Raw genomic sequence first — 12,489 nt, 5'->3', positions numbered from 1 at the left:
ATGCTTTCCAGGGAAGGCAAAAAAAATAAATCAATAAAATAATCAACCGATAGAAGCAACAAAACAAATCATGAGGCATGTACGTTCTTCAGGTTTGAAACTGATATAAAAAACTTTTAAGATAAAACTGATATATGAAACTTACATAAAGTACACATTTAATAGGAAATTGTACTCGGCACTGTATTACAGCAGTTACAGCCAGGACAGCTGCGCAACCCCTTTGGTTCTTATTTTACTCCTCCGGGAGGATTTCCTGAAGAAATCTTGCTGCAAAAGAGCCAGAGGGGTGGAAGGGTGGGAGAGGCCAATATGTGAAAGCACAGGTAGCCATACAACAGCCCCACAGCCCTGGGGCCGGCAGCATCTGTGCCATGGCTCTGCCAGATGCAGCTCTGGCTGGCTCCAGCAGCCAGCTTCCTTCCTTGAAAGGGAAGGAAACTGCTGCTGTGGGTACAAGACAATATATCTTATCTCATGACCCTAAGAGAAATCTTTCTCGCGTAAGTTTTGTGATAAGAAAAATAAAAGGGAGAAAAAAGAAACAATCGGAAGAGAAAGGAGCCACATGGATTCACATGGAGACAAAAATTACCTAGAACCTTTGCACTACTCATCTGTGAGAACAGCTTTTTGGAGCTCCCCAGAGTCCCAGGCAGCAGCAGCCCCTCTGCACAGAAACCAATTGTACACTCATGCAGAACTTGAGACTTGCATAAGACCACTTTCCAGACACGCTTTCCACAGCAACACAGAGAGCAAAGTGATACAAATAATGAAACTGCTTTAAAAAAAACATTAAAATAAAGTAACAGGTATAAATTCTGTAAACAGGAAATGCTTTTTTCCCCGCCGCCCCCCCCCCCCCGTTTTTTTTTTTTTTAAGTAGTTACATTTCCTCTTTCAAGTAATTGTAAAGAAGTTGCAATCACGACTGTGGTTTATTTTAATCAAGTAGCCGACATAACTGAAAACAAGCAAATGCCTTTGACCAGCTTTCTGCACTTGTATCATGAAGAGAAAGCCATCAAACAGCCACCAAAAAGCAGGAGCTCATAAAACATTATCTTCCCTAAAGCTAGAGTGCCTTGGTCAACAGAAACCAAACATGTGAGTATACTCATAAATTCCTCCCAAACTGGAAGGCAAGATTTAATGATTATTTCTTGGACAGATTGTGTCTAGGCAGCCCTTAAAACAGCAAGGGGCAAAAAACTTGAGAAAAGCGATGCTCCTTGGAAAGGTTTTAAGACACAGAGTCTTCAAGGGCAAAACCACCACTCAGAATAGAGACATTCCAGCTCCCTGCCCCAGGCAGCACTGGGAGGGCAAGAAGAGCATCAGAAATGCTGGGTCTGCTGCAAGCCTCCCTGCTCCTTGCCTTGGTAGTTAGGGGAGTAAACAGCCTTTTGAGAGCTGTAGGCAAGGAAAGCAATGAAGCACCTACCACACCATCCTTGTGCTTCACAGACATGAAACACTCAACCCAGTTTTGCTTCCTACCTCAGTTTTATGGCAGCCCCCACTGCCTGTAAGCCTGCAACTTCCCACTGTAAGCTGTACCAGCATGGACTTTGCTCTTGTTGGGATCAGCTTTAGCTCTTAATACTCTGCCACTTCCAAAGTCATATGCTGCCCATGAGGCATGGCAAAGGATCAGCACTGTTTAATATTCAAGTGAAACTGTTGGGTCAAGGTTCTCTGCTTTCCTCTATCTTATACACAGCGATCTGATCGGATCGGGCACAGAGCCATAGTGGAAGGACAATGGCCATCCAGCACACACAGCCTCACATGCTTTTTCCAGAGTACTGTAATACAGCCCTCCTCCATCACACTGTTCTCAGTGGAAAGCCACTCCCGGCTGTAACTGCTGGTTACTTTGTTCTCTCAGTGACTTTACCCCTCTATTACCTGATTATTTTTCAAGGCAGGATGCAGCTCAGAGGCAGCTGCTAGGTGAAACACACCATCACAGGGTACCAAGCAGAATTACTACCCCAGCAGCCCCACAGGAATTCAAAGGCCACACTTAAATTTCCCATCCTCAACACACGGTAGTATTTAAATGCCATTCAAGTCCATCACCACACCTCCAGCTCCTCCCTGGAGAAACACGGAATTCAAGGCAAGTGTTAAGTAGGACCAAGGAGGCCAAAACTGTGGATAATGGGTCAAAAACTTTAATAGACATAAGGAACTGAACTTATTTATCTTCCAAATTTCATTAGTAAATGCAGTAATCTCATAATGCTAGGGTCATTAGCACCCAGAAACTCAATCATTGGTTAAAAAGGATGTCTCAGGTTATCTTATTATTTATCTTAAACTGACCCAATGAGAAAAGCAGCTGTATGACTGCCTCAAGCCAGTGGCAACCAACCAACCAGCAAACCTCTGAGATCACACAGCAGGACTGTAGTCAGACAGTAAAACTGTAGCATCAAAGGAACCACTCAAATGAAAACTGATAGAGCTGAAGCCAGGCTTTCCAGGCTGTTAAAGCCCCTCCACCAGCATGAGGTCAGGCTCCCAGGGCAGAACGCACGCCCCATTTACCCATAAGCTCTACGGCCAAACCAAAGAAGCTGAGACTTGACTTGCATGATGCTTTACAGCTTCCCTGGGGCACAGCAGGCAAGCATCATTTTAATGCATCCCACGTGGCCCACAGATAACAGAAGTGGAAGGCAAGTAAACGCCTTTCTGTACCACGCAGAGAAAGAACGCATCATCTCAGTTCCTCTCCCAGGTGCACCTTGCAGCTGACACCCAAGCTCAGACAGCGCTTTGAGATGCCACTACGTGACAGAGCAGCTCCACCTCTGCATCTTCTGTTCCTTTTTTTTCCTCTTGCTAACCAAATGCTTGGGGAAAAAGCAAAGTTTTCCAAGTGACCTTGTTCACGCTTGTTTACAAAAAGCCCTGCTCCACAGTAAGAGGCAGCTGTGTGCTCTCAGGAAGGGGCGACTGCAAGAAGCAGTGCTGCAGCAGGGTGAGTTGCACACTGCTGTGTGTAGCACTACCTCTGAAAGCTGCACAGGCACTGCTTACTGCCTCATCAGTGCTCTTCCTCACAGCCTGGGTTGTATCACATACTCTATATCCACACATCTGTTGTGAATAATGAAAACAGGCACAGAAAAGACCTGAACTCAGTGCCTAGCTAGCAAAGGTTGCTCAAGGGAACACAATTATAGAAGAGCATAAAGCTGCACAAGGCTATGACTGCTTCACTTGGCTCTGAACCCCCCACAGCCCCCCAGAGACAGCGCGGCTGAACAGCAAGAGCGGAAACAAGCAGCTCAGAGAGCAGAGGAAATTAAGATAGCTGAGCTGCGGAGGGGGCCACCTTGGATATGATGAAAAGACAATATTAGACCAAGACGGATGGAAGCAAAACAACCATCTCTACCTGCCCTGGGAGAAAACAGAAAGCAGTTCAGCAGATTAATGCTTCCTATTTTTCATTTTAGCTGAACTACGCCAAGGAATAACGCTTCACACAGATCTAAATCACCACTTTGCATCTCTCATTTCTCTCCAGTCTTTCAGCAGTTCCGTTTAGTTTAGTTTCCACCACAACCTGTTGCAAAAAGCAGCATTTGAAGGTGTTTTCAAAAATTTCATACTCACACACGCAAAAAAAACTACATAGCTATTTACTTCTTTTCATCTCCCCAGAGATTGCCACCACCCTGCACAGCACAGAGCTCTGCTCCCAGCTGAGGGTAGGGTTGTGGTGAGTACACACAGGGCTCAGGGCCTGCTCTCCTGAAGAGGAAGCTGTGGGGTTTTGCACTTTGCAGACTAGGCACCTCTCTCCTTAGACTCTCTTAGAAACCCCCCAGGTGAGGGTCAGACCTCCACCAACATCAGAATATTTATTAGTGCAGGTCTGAAGCGTTACTATCTCATCCAGTTTCACTAATGACAGCGTTCACTCCTTCATGCTTTCAGAATTTACCATCACTCCTTGCTGAGTCTTTCCCACAGGCAATTATCCAGTAGAAACTTTAGCAGAGGGAAGTAAAACTAGTGACAGCTTTCCCCTTAAGGCCCCCCAGCCATAGCCAGCCTGACTGTTGGTCAGTTTCTCACTGCTCACTTACATTCCCAAGCAGAAACACTGCCACACTTTCACACGAGTTTCACACTTCAGTGCTAACTTGCCCGGTGTTGTCTTGTCCCCTCTCAGAGATCACATCTGCTGGTTCTTTTAACAACAAGCACCTCTGCCTCCAAGGCTCCCTTCATCTCTCCAGCACTCACTGTTCACAGATCAGTGACATGTGCCCCAGCACAATATTTAGCACCAAGAGCAATCTCAGCCTACAAATAACACAACACCACCATTCATTCAGTCCCATGTCACTCAGTGTAATACCAGACATCAGTGGTTTGCTATAATGCTGCTTAACTAGCATTAGATGCATTTGTATTTGTACAGTTTGTATAGTAATCCCTCTAGCACACAAAGATTGGCTTCACTAGATGTACACCTCTACTCAAACAGCAACAGCCATAAAAGACGACAGAACTCTGCATAACCCAGCTTCATCAGGTTGCTTTCAAGTGATTTGCACATAGATACTTCTGTGCATACATGCATGCAAATAAGGGAGGATGTTGCTGATGGAAATAAATACAGCCATGGGAAAGCTACAGCAGCAGATGCTCAGGGCCGTGCAGAGGGTACATGTGGCCAGAAGCAGGTGAACAGGTCACACGAGGACAGAAGTGGCACAACACTGCGCTGCCCTGATGCACACAGGGCTGCAGGACAAGCGTCAGCCATGGCCCCGCTCCTGCAAAGGGTCACTCACCAGAGCCACGTGCTGTCTCCCTTCGCTCGTTTGCCAAACAATGCAGAAGTCAGAAGGTGATGCTTACAACAGCAGTTTAAAAAAATAAAAAAATAAACAAAACCAAAAAAAAGCGCAACCTTTCAACCTCACCAATGAAAATAAAAGACGCCAAAATAATTCATCAGGACTATCACGTCACAGCAGCCCCAAAGGCTTCTCAGGCTCTCAAGGTAACCGAGCACAGCACCACTGAGGGTTCTGCAAACATTTCTCAGAAGTAGCTCTGCGGCTCCAGCAAAAACAGCATCACAAACCAACTTCAATCTCCTCTTAGAAGCCAAATTCAGGGGCACAGATCCAAAACTTAAACCTGGAGACTTCTCCCGAAGAGCAAGCAATGAGACGCACGTACACCCCGCGTACAAACAACACGAAATAAGGGCTTTATCCAGCCTCAGCGAGCGGAGGAGCTGCAGCTCAGCTCACCGCCCGCAGCGCAGCCGAAGCCGGGAGAAGTTCGGGAGGGCCTCGTAGCGCCCAGCGCGGCTGGAGCTCGTTCCTCCCGGCGGAAGAACGCCCTCACTTTCCTCGCTTTGCCTTCCTACAAAATAACACCTCTGACTGTAACAACGGCACATGCCCAATTCCTAAGTGTAAAAAACAAAAACAAACGAAAAAAACACAACGAAGCGCATGTATGTGAAAAAATAAGTAAGGAGCTAGCTTTAAGGGAAGCCAACCCACCGGCACGGGGAAGGCGAGGCTGAGCCGGGCCCCTCTCCGGCAGGCACAACCGGCCCCAGCTCTCCGCGGTGCCCCGCAGAAACGCAAGCAGCAGCAACAGGAGCACCGAGCAGCCCGCCCGCAGCGCCCGCCGGCCCCGGCCGAAGCCCCCGCGGGGCGCCCCGCCCGCTCACCTCGCACGGAGGACTCGGCTCGGCTCGGCCAGCAGACAGGCGGCGCCGGCTCGGCCCGGTGGCCGCGCGCTATAAGGCGGTGGGAGGGCCCAGCCCCAGAGCCCCGCTCCGCCCCGAGCCGGCAGCAGGAACGCGGCTGCTGCAGGGAGAGGTGCGCGGCGGTCCGCTCGGACCGGAGCCAGCAGCTTCGTGCCTTTCTTCTCGCTTTCTTTGCCCTCTCCCAACAACCTCCTTGCTCCCGGGGCGCGCACACAAAGCACCCGGACAGGTGAAGTTTTCTCCGGGAACAGACAAGGAGGGGAACGTGCTTGGCCTTCAGTTTGTTTGTCAAACTATAAAATACTCGTAGCAAGCTGAAAGCTGAAAGAGCTGTATTGAATATCTAGAGAAGAGAAGGCTCTGGAGAGACCTGGGATCTTTCGGGGTAAAGTCAACAAGGTTGGAGATGGACTCTTTGCCAGTGCTTGTGGTGACAGGACAAGAAGTAACAGTTCTAAACTGAGAGAGAGGAGATTCAGATTGGATATAGGGAAGAAATGTTTTGCTGTGTGGGTGGTGAGGCCCTGGCACTGCTGCCCAGAGCTGTGGGTGCCCCATCCCTGCAGGTGCCCCAGGCCAGGCTGTTGGGGTCCTGGCAGCCTGAGCTGGTGGGGGGCAGCCAGTCCAGGGCAGGGGATTGGAACTGCATGGGCTGCAAGGTCTCTTCTCAACCCAAACCATCTTATGATGTGAGAAAATCGTGTTAAAGAAAGGCCAGAGAAGTTGGTAAAGTCTGATGACTTTTCAGAAGAACCCTGGTAAATCTTCCTAAGTTTTGCAGTGAGGAAGGATGAAGAACATAGCTGCAAGCTGATGAGAAAGCACATGCATATGTTCTGCATTAGAATCATTTGGACATGTTTCACATCTGCATGAACCAGAGCTGTGTAATCTGCCAGAGTTAAGCCTGAAGTAGAAACTGCAGCAAGACAGCTGATGACACAGTACTGGAGTGGTGAGATTCTCAGTTAATTGCAATAGACCTTAACAGGAACATGAGAACGACTGAATGATGGCAGGGCAGGGCAGCTGCCTTCATCCAGTGTTGTCACCAGAGGTCAGTACCAGTTACAAAAAGCAAGCAGCTGGGCCACAAGTACTTCTCATGACCCTCATAAGAGCATTTAAAACAAAATGAGGTGCATCAATTTATGCCCAACATCAACTTTGATTCTTCTGGTTTCTCCAAATTATCAGATGATTTCTCAATCACCTCACCATCTCAACTGAGTCAAAAGCACCAGCCAATATGTTTCCTTTAACAGTTCTCTTAAGGGACAGAATCCTGGAATCAGCTTTAGCAGTGCTTCCATTTATGCACAATTTTCCCTGCTGATATTAAGCTGCAGTACTTTAGAGCACGGTTTCAAAAAGATAGCTTAGGCACAGAATTATTGCAGGGTTTTTTTCCCCACTCAGAGATACCAGACAAAGCATATCCTCATATCATTACAAAGCTAACATTTACAGGAGACAAGCATGCTGTCTGTTGGCCATCCATAATCACATAAAAAGCAGTGTTGTGAAACTTGGATTAAAACTGCTGCAAACAGATAGCAACTAGGCTTTTCCTTTTCATGCAGAAAAATAAGCAGTACTGACACAGTAAGGAGTGTGTGATCTTGAGGATCGAGTGGAGCTTGTGCAACATGAAGTAATCAGCTTTTCATGTCAACCACAGTTTGCTTCCCAAGCGTCTTACCTCTGTGCCTACTTCTGTTCTACAGAAAATCTTATCCCTTCATAAGATAAACAGTCAAGGGACTGATAACTTCTCTTGCTTAAAATATTAATTATAAATCTTGTAAAATGTAAAAAGTTTGAAATCTTTTCTGTTTTCCTTGTGTCACCAGAATGATTTCTTTGTAGGTGGAAGAGTATGAAGGGAAAACACTATGTAAGTGAGCATGGCTCAGAGCAGTTCCTCCAGTCACCCAGGCTGGGATTACACCTGTGCCTTCCTCAAAAGTCACTAGTCATGAGCTGCCTTTCTTCCTCCACCCTCTCTCAATCCTCTTCCTAAACATATGTGCACAACATATGGAAAATAGCAACAATACATGTCCACAGTCACAAGGTTGGTTTTCAGTACTGAATTCTGAGTTCAGAGGACTCTGTATGAGTAAATGTGCATGTGTCACAGTCAGGAAATGAGATTTTGCCTGCTGCTTTTTTCACCAACTGCTAGAGACAAGAGAGGTTCCAGCATCTCTCCGTACTCTGAGCTGTCTCTCTCCCCTTTCCCACAAAACAATTAACAATGACCAATTAATCATTTTCAGCACATCTGCCTACCTTGCTCTTTCTGTCCTTGGCGTGGGGTGGTTGGCTCCTTCCCCAGGACACAGGCAGGGCTGGGAATCCTCTCTGAGGCACAGCTGCCACAGGAGGTGGCAGAGCCACAGGGCTCTCCTGCCTCTCCCCTTTCCTGCCAACTGATCCCCTGCTTACTGAGACGTGGCTCTGGGCTGTGGCAGGGATAGAGCACACTCATCAGCAATTCTAATGGGGGGGATAAAAAAACAGAAGGATTTCTTGATAGAATAGCAACATTATAACACTGTTCATTCCGTTAATGTATTCAGACTGCAGTTACTTACGAAATTTAAGACAAGGAAATGAGTGTGTAGGGGGGAAATGTATCAGCTAATGTGACTCATTAAGTAAAGGTGGGTGAAATACGTTCATGTACAGCAGCAAGGATGAGGTGGCTTGAACAGGTCTTCAAAGATTGGATGGGTGCTGGTACTTGACACAGGGTGCACACTGGTCATCACTATTGGAAAAGCGTGAGTTAATCTAAGACAGCTTCCTGCACCACAGAGGATTTCCAGTTCCTGCTTCTGGACCAATTTTTAGAACTATTTCATCTACAAGATATGGTTGGCACAAGCACAGGCAGTATAGGCTGGACATGAATGAACTGTGCCTGGAAATAAGAACCAGGTTCCTAATGATAAGAGCAATCAAACTGTAGAGAATAGGAGGAAAAACAGCCTTAACACTTTTAAGATGTGGCATACTAAGCACACCTCAGTTCAGAGTGCTCTGTTGTGCTTTACATTCTCATGTCCAGCTGCAAGCTGAATGAAAACTACAACACCAATGTGCCAAACTGAAAGTATGTGATTCACCTTTCACTGAAAGTTGTTTACTATACAACTGGATAGAATCATCGTATTTTATCAGATCAATTTTTTCATAGCCAGTCTCTGACAAGTTATTGTGCACTCTCACTGTCTTAATCATCTGTAACTTTGAATCATGCTTCAGATCACTTCTATTCAGATTGCAGAGTGTAGGAAATGAAGACATCATTGCTATTCTGAGATAAATCATAGCACCAGGATCAGGGAAACAAAGTGTTCTCAAAACATAAATTTCCTTACAATTCAGAATTCAGGTAACACTAATTACAACACAAACAACCTTGCAAATACTTTACATACTTGGAACAATGAAAACAAAGGCCTCAGCTGCCATAACTTTACAGTTAGAGTAACACTAACATGACTTTCTCAATGAGAACTTAGCCAAACTTCTTTCTAGCTTTCCTTCAGAAGGAGGATTCAGTCCTCAGACCTAGTTGTCATATCCAGAGCATTTGTAATAGTAGGATGAAAAATGAGTCCCATACCCTCACAGCCACATGTGGGACACTATGGCATGGACAAGGAGTAAGTCAGCTTGCAAGTAAGTTAGCTCTGGGTTGTAGTCAGGTAGCACTTACTTGGCCAGAGAAAGAGAGCTGGCATGAGCTGGCCACTAGCAGGCTTATCTTCTTATGGTTTTCATTCCTTTCCCTGTACTATGTTTTCAGTCATCCACCCATGATTTGCATGTAGGTGAAATTCTGTCACCTTTATTAAAAACGAGGGGACTCTATGCCAATGCAGGAGTCGTTAGTGAACAGCTTGGTAGGTCCATCTAGTCTCTGCACATCGATTTTTTTCTCTTGCCTTACTTGTTTTCAGGTTCTACTCCTCCTGAATAAAGATTATGTTTGCCATAAGCAACCTGTAATCCTATAATTAACTAAATGAGACAGAAATTATCAGCTACATGAGACATAAAATACTGGACCCTCTTCCTCCTTCAGCTAGCATCTTCTCCCCCATAAATCTGTGTTATATTTACTCTCAGTCATTACCACATGTTGCCTCACTGGCCACCTCTGCTTGCTCAGCCACTCCTTCGAGGGCAGCCCCAGTCTCTGCCTTTCCTGAAAGCTCCACTTGTATTTCCAGTGGGTGCCCTGGCAGCCTCAGCACCACATTCACTCTCAAGCCTGTTTGCTATGAACTTGCCAAAAGAAGTCAAGAAGCCAGCCTGATTTTCACTCTTTAAAGGCATCCAAATGTGAGCTTGTGCCAAGTTTTGCTTTATGCATACTAATGTCAGGCCAGGAACTAAGAGACAAAGGTCATTAACATTTGAAGACAAGATGCAGCATCTCAGCTGAAGTTTCATTTTTGAGGTACAATGTATTAAGAACAAATTAATCTGCAAGAGTGATGCAGGGCACAAAGCAATCAATAAGCATTGAACAACACTAAGTATAGGAACTACAGCATGTCACTATAGACACTAAAATACTATGCATTTCTAGTATATAGCAGTGAACTAAGAAACTTTTTAGACTACAAAATACAAAAGCATCTGCTCAAGAACCTCATTGCTACGTGTATAATCAATGAATATTAAGATGTTATAATTACAAAATAAGCAAGAGTTTGGCAAAGCAGATTACGATCACAAAAAGAGAACAGACAGAAAGCTTACCCCTATCCTGGGCTCACTTACAAAACTCCAGCAGAGCAGATCTCCAGCAGAGATCCTTCCCCACTGGCAGCCAGCTCTTAAATAGGTCTGGGAATTGCCTTCACCTGTGCTCCTCTGGCTGACTCAGTGCTAACCTCAGGTGGTCAATCAGAGGTTCAGGCCGTCACCCAGCAGTTCCCATACACTACAGCTGTTCTGCAGATTTCCAATTTTAAACTGGAACAGGGATCAAACAGACTTGCATTTTACTAGTGCTAAAAGATGTGATGAACAAAAGATGACTGCTTTTTAACTTTGACTAATATAGCACATATATCATACTGTGTTATCTGCACCTGTTTAAATACATTTATTTCACCACACATTTGATGATAATATTCATTATTATATTCATACAGTGATGAATAATGATGATAATGATCGTGCAATTCAAAATGATGCCATACTGATAGCTAATTAAGAAGAAAAAGGAAATAAAAATGGAAGCTGGGCTCTGTCCAAATTAATGCATAGCAAAATCTAGTAAAAAGAACTTTCCATCGGAAGATCAGAAAAATGGGTTACAGGTAGCTCCCCTCACATGACAGTTTTGCTATCTATCAAGAGGCTAAATGGTGAGTTTGGGCATCCAGGTGCAGACGGACAAAGAACTCTGCAGCAGCACGCAGGTGTTTGAGATTTGTTTACAGATTCGGAATTGATGAAATTTAAAAAAAATGTGACAATGAAAAGTTTTACAGGAAAGTGTTTAAATGATAATTCTGTTATTAGCGAGAGGCAGTGATTGCTTTGAGTGTCACCTCTTATATGAAATGTCTTGATCTTTCCATCATCTGATTCCAGAGGCATTTTTATCTTCGTATTGTAAATGAAAGGTAAAAGAAGCCATTTGGTTCACACTCTGACATACTTTACATCATTTGTCAGTGATGTAAATCCCACTTGCTTCGTCTCTCTTGACAGACTGGTAAAGAGCAATATCATATATTAAAATGTGATAGTACATAAATAATATAAATAATAGAATGGAATTTCAGAAAACTCATTTCAGCTCTCAGTTCTATTATCTGCCACATACAGCCTACAAACATTGCTCTCTTAGGCCATAGGAAGGTAGCTTTTTCTGGGAGTTGAGCACTAGTTCAAGTATGTCTCTAGGTAACAAACGATGATTGCTGTCTAAAGATTACCCTCTCAGTAAGGTAACTATCCTCAAGGTGATCTTTGAAGTCCATTTTGCAGAATCACCTTGAGATCTTCTCACTAACCTGAGTGCCATCTTCAGAACAAGCTCCATGCTCCTCTCTTCCCAGCCCATCTGTTCTATGTAGATCCCAAACTGCAGAGAGGTCACATCCATGTTTAAACTTCACATCCTACAAAGAGCTCTGCTCTGTATCATTGGATGGATTCTTTGTCAGAGCTAAGATTAAACTGGTATAAATAACTTTACACCCCTAGGGCTGAGGTTACCACTTCTTTCAGAAAATGACTAGCTGTGTAACTCAACTGGGCAGCTGGATTCTTCCAAAACACTGTTGCAGCAAATTCAACAATCTGTCCAGCAAGAAGAAACTGCAACAATTGGAGTTTTTTTCTTGAGGGGGGGGGGGAATAGCAACAAGGTAAAATTCCCATAGTATGAGAACTGTTAAGTGAAAGAAAACAGACAGAAAAGCATGTGATGGAGGAATCAGTACAAAACTCCAATATCCTGGTGTCTACAGAGTTCTTGTACCCAGAAGTTTGTAGCAGAAACTGCATTTATTGTCCAAGTAACAAGAAATGATTTCCTATATTTATGATCACTATGATACATGGCTTAGAAAATCTGTGTATATTTTGGGCATCAGCCCCATTAGCATTCTCTCTCCCACACCAGGAAAAGACAAATGCATTCTTCCAACTACATTTCTTAGCGTATGAGTACTTGCTACAATCTG

The 12,489-nt window shown here is 44.8% G+C and overlaps 1 protein-coding gene across 7 annotated transcripts in view; it reads right to left on the bottom strand.

Annotated features, from left to right (window-relative positions):
• CARHSP1 (calcium regulated heat stable protein 1) overlaps positions 1-12,489 on the bottom strand; it is a 65,715-nt gene that overhangs the window by 21,110 nt on the left and 32,116 nt on the right. The window contains exon 1 of one of the 7 annotated variants that reach the window (XM_042864852.1): positions 11,815-11,898. The exons of 4 other annotated variants lie outside the window; for them this stretch is intronic. The gene's annotated coding sequence lies outside the window, so the exon portion shown is untranslated. Of the gene's footprint in view, positions 1-5,552; positions 5,636-5,725; positions 5,783-11,814; positions 11,899-12,489 lie in introns of those variants that run through there. 2 more of the 7 variants (XM_042864850.1, XM_042864851.1) reach the window with 2 other exon arrangements.

This window comes from Lagopus leucura, unplaced genomic scaffold (genome assembly GCF_019238085.1).
Source record: "Lagopus leucura isolate 7727_CA_CO unplaced genomic scaffold, USGS_WTPT01 Super-Scaffold_760, whole genome shotgun sequence".
Taxonomy (NCBI): Eukaryota; Metazoa; Chordata; class Aves; order Galliformes; family Phasianidae; genus Lagopus; species Lagopus leucura.
The sequence above is the reverse complement of the archived record's forward strand: the minus strand, read 5'-3'. Positions and strand labels throughout refer to the sequence as shown.